Raw genomic sequence first — 4,919 nt, forward strand, 5'->3', positions numbered from 1 at the left:
CTATAAATAGGATGCGAGGGTTCCGGCTTCATTTGCTAATTTACACCATTTCTCTCCCATTTTCTCACTTTCAAGCCTCTCAAGACTATCCCGAAATCCCGGTTCCATATCCAAGCTCCGACGATTGTTCGAAGCCCCGAGATTCCCAAGAACTTTTCCACTTTCCGGTTGAAGTGCTGCCCGAGAAAAGTCTTGTTTTCGTCAAATCACCACACTTTCCAGGTGAGTTCATACCGATATATTTTCACGTCTTTTCTATGTTTTAAGGGTGGGGGGGATTACATGTGAAATGCATGAAAAACTTATGTTAAAATGCAAATTATTACATATAGTTTCAAATACTTTATCTACATTTTGTGTATAAATGTTAAATAAGTAAAATAACGTTATTACAAATGTTATACTTTACATGCAAGGTTAGTAACACACTAAGGTTTATCACGCAAATGAAATACATTTTTGGAAAACTATAATAGGTATAGTTTACGAGATATTCATGATATTTTACACTCTATAAACAATATAGAAAGGAAATACTTACTTTTACAAGAATAATGGACTTTTCATACGTAATTCTATTTGATACAAACTTTGTGAGTTTTTTGACTTCACGTACTTTCACGTATGCATTTTAAGTCTTGTATTATATACCATAATCTCTTGTAAGGAGAGCGTGATACTTGTGTATAGATCTATACAGGATTGACAATCCCGCGCCTAAACTGTTAGCTACAGTTGGACCGGCAGGTCTGGGGTGACAAATGTCATATCATTCCAACGCCTGAAGAATGTTATTACAGGCAGTCTGGGTCAATAGTACGGTTATAAAACTCACATGAAGTATTAAAACATTTGATTTACGGGGCTATTAAACGCCTTAGTAGTTATATATACATATATAAATCTACTTACACTATTTTAGGTATGGAAAATACTTATGCATTTCAGGTTTTTGGAACTTTTAAAACTACTATTCATTTATGGAAAATATTGGATTTTCTAGAAACAAACTCAGTTACTTTATACAAAAAGGCATACAATTCTTATACAAAAACGCTTATGAACTCACCAACTTAATTGTTGACACTTTTTCAAAACTACTTGTATTTGTCAGGGATTCAGTAATACAGGTAAAAACAGCTTTTGGGGAAGGGACGCTAAGGCGTCAATTTCAAACTTATTTTATCATCATAATGTAATTTTCTTTTGAAACATGTATTACAATCAACAATGTAATTTTTTAAATTATATTTATGATGGTTGAGTTTGTTTTCATTACTATTTATTCAACTGTTATGATACTACATGAGGTCATCCGCCCTCGAACGATTCCACCGTTCTGGTTTGTGGGTGTGACACACCTAAACACAAAGAAAATATATAGGGCTTTCTCCCTATGGGCAATCCCTGAAGACGTGGCCAAACTTGCTGCACCCATAGCAACCCAGATCACTGAACAGATTCCGACAACAACTCGGAGCAATCACGGTACACGCGGAATCAGCTCCGCAAGATACATCCGTCTGAAGATCTCTCAAAGATTCCTCGACATGTTGAATGGCATCTGACAACCCTTTCTAATCCAGACAATAGCAAAAAACTAACCCGAGATCCAACTTATCATAATTCCCAAGCGATATAAATACCCAATATCCACTGGAAATGGCCGAAGATAGCATATCTGCAAACATCTGAAGGAATCCTGACCACCTCCTCCTATGATACCTCGACCACCCTGAGAACATGATGTAACACCTCATTCCGATCCCAATGACAACCCAACCCTTAGAACGAAACTTCATCGCGCAGTTTTCTGCAAGTGTTGCATTGGATCCGACCCTGCTGGCCTCTCAAAAACTGATCCAAACTCTTGGGTCTCCGCCCGAGACCCTTCAATAAATTCACCTGACCTGAACCTCTCTCATTGAGGTGCTCCTAATCAATATTCCGTCCTCGGCTCTGGGATCCATATCAGTCAGGGTCTCGCACCCTGACACCCTAACCACCTCATTCGCCAATGGCTGAGCTATAGTAGCTGGAGCTAGGGGTGGTAAAAAATATCCGCATCCGAACATCCGATCCGAAAATTTTGAAAATCCGTTCCGAAAATACCTGAAAAATCGAATATCCGAAAATTCGGGTACCCGAAATTCGGATATCCGGTTTTTCGGATTCGGATACGGATATTTAAATGTGAAAATTTCGGATATTTCGGATATCCGAAATCCGAAATATATAATATAAAAAATTATTAAAAATAGTTTTAATGCATTGGGTTTTTTCATTTGAAATTCAAAAAGACAAATTATTAACATTTTTACTTGGTACGCAAAGTGAGGATGGTATAAATGTTACCTTTTTAATGTTCATTTTAGTAATTTGAGTTTGATTTCTCAAGATCTTCAGGTATCATGACGTAACTTGCATTTAACCGGACCAAATGAAGTCTTATTATACCTAACAAATGCACGAAAACATTCTTGTTTTTGGAGGGTTTATTTTCTTTATTTAAAACTAATGAAATTCGGATATCCGGTTTAATATCCGAATCCGTATCCGAAATTTTTTCGGATATTCGAAATTTCGGATACGGATTCGGATATCAATAATCAACTATCCGAATTTTCGGATATCCGAAATTCGGATATCCGGTTTTGAACACCCCTAGCCGGAGCAACCTCTACTCTAAACTGACTATAAACTATTCCCAAGAAATAGTTTCAAATCCCAAAGCGCAATAAATCACACAATCAACCCTTGCTGCCTGATACAAGAGATCCAAGGCGAACTCGAAATCTTGGCTGTCCTTCTGCTAACTGGCTCACCACCGGAGCCGGGACCAAACCCCGGTCCTACCCATGCACGATCATCCCCATTATGCGAAGCAACTAGTCCTACGATCAAGGCATAACCAAGAGTTCTCATTCCCATAAGCTTCTCAGATTCTCTAAGACTCCCACTGATTCGAGTATGGATCTTGTGCGTTCAATAGTACGGGCCCAATGCTACCTTCCACATGTATCCATACTTTCCTCGGCAATCCTCTTGAATCCTCTGAGTCACTTACTCCACCGATATACTAAGTTTTTGCTGAACAACAAGATGATCTCTACCGTAGTACCTCCTAAGCTCCCCCTAGGTTCCCAACTTCACCGAAACACCCCACTAAACTCACTGGAGCATATCCTAGGCTTTCCTAGGTTCCCAACCTCGCCATGCCCTCAGCTGCTGAAAGATTCCCATTAATGTCAACTAGCTACCTCGTGAATATAGCCACATGTAGCAGAGATCAGATAATCCTTCAAGTAAAAGACTCATCCCTATAATGGTTAGACTCATACGAGAGTTGCGCAATAGGGTCAAGTCCATCACTCTGAGATTATCCAATCTGTGCTACATGTGACTTAGCATATTCATTTAATAGCTAACTCACATTAATAAGAGTCCTACAAAGCACAAAGAAAGCAACATTCAGGTAATCGGTAAATCTAACCAGCATACACTAGACAAGTCAGTCTATCCACCCGTATAATTCGCAAGCAGGTAACACCTGTCACTAATCTCATCCTAGGCTCTCCCTAGGCCACTCTCCAACCTGTGAAGCTATCATAAAACATTCGGCTCACATACCACCACTCATGATGTCCCCATCCATCCATCCTCGCTGTCGGTTGCCTTATGCATGCAAATTATACACAAAACAAGATCTAATAGACTGTCGAATAATAGACTTTACCCTAAGACCATAGGAAATAAGGTTAAATCAGCTATTCTAAGGCTATAATATCCTAACCGTACATAATTTTCAAAACATACACATTGTAGTTACAAATACCAATTTTCATTCTCATTCCAACATGAGATCCAATATCCTCATGGCTACAAACACCATATATCAGGCCAACCTATTGTTGACTATTCAACACTAGCATGCAAGTCTACCAGCTCATACAATATATACATGCATCTCCCCTAGCCCTAACTAGCATGTGATTCACAGATTCATAATCAAATCATAACAGATAAGAAATGTGGGTATTTTGGGGAAACTTACTTGAGCTCGGCTGATTGCATGCGCCACGCCCTTTCTTGTCTTAGGAATTATTTACTTAAAACAATTTTCTTTTGAAAGCTTTATAGATCCTCAATCTGAGTACAAACACACCCAAAAGTATGTCCGAATCCCTCAAAGCAAGGCTCTGATACCAACTTGTAACGAACCGAAAATCAAGGGTAAAAATTTCATCTTTAATATAACTAAAACATTGATACCATTTAATTCAAAATTCCAAATCATAGTTAAGTAAATCATTCATCAGAGTTTATCCCAAAATCAATCATTGCGGAAATCTTAAGTGTGTGCACTGCGATAAATCCGAGCTCTTCTTTTCCAAACCGATGATACCTGAAACAAAAATTGTAAACCATAAGCACAAAGCTTAGTGAGTCCCCCAGAGCATACCTGATATGGGCATATTTAGTCATAAAAATCATGCATGATCTTAATACTTTATGTTAATTTTATCTCAAATAATGAACCAAAGGTGCTTAATTAGTTTATAATTTCATTTTTCAGCAACAATTACATGCTAGAAAGGAAAATGAAGCGGAACTAGCGATTGGAAGCTTGGATCTTGGATTTTGAAGAAAGAAGGATGTTGCTGGACAGCTTGACCCCTCGTCAGTGTTTTGGCCATATCTCATGAACCGTAACTCCGATTGACGAGATTCAAAATGTTCTGAAAAGTAGACACAATTTCGGACGACTTTCGTGTTTTGAGAAAATGCCGATTCGAAAATTACTCGACGAGTAGGGTCGATTACTCGGCAATTTGTATCGAACTTTCACGATTCTGGACGCGCTGACTTGCCGTACACGGGTTTTTAGTGATGTACTCGGCGAGTAGGTCACTGGACTC

This window comes from Lactuca serriola, chromosome 8, assembly GCF_051521515.1.
Source record: "Lactuca serriola cultivar US96UC23 chromosome 8, Lser_US96UC23_V15, whole genome shotgun sequence".
Taxonomy (NCBI): domain Eukaryota; kingdom Viridiplantae; phylum Streptophyta; class Magnoliopsida; order Asterales; family Asteraceae; genus Lactuca; species Lactuca serriola.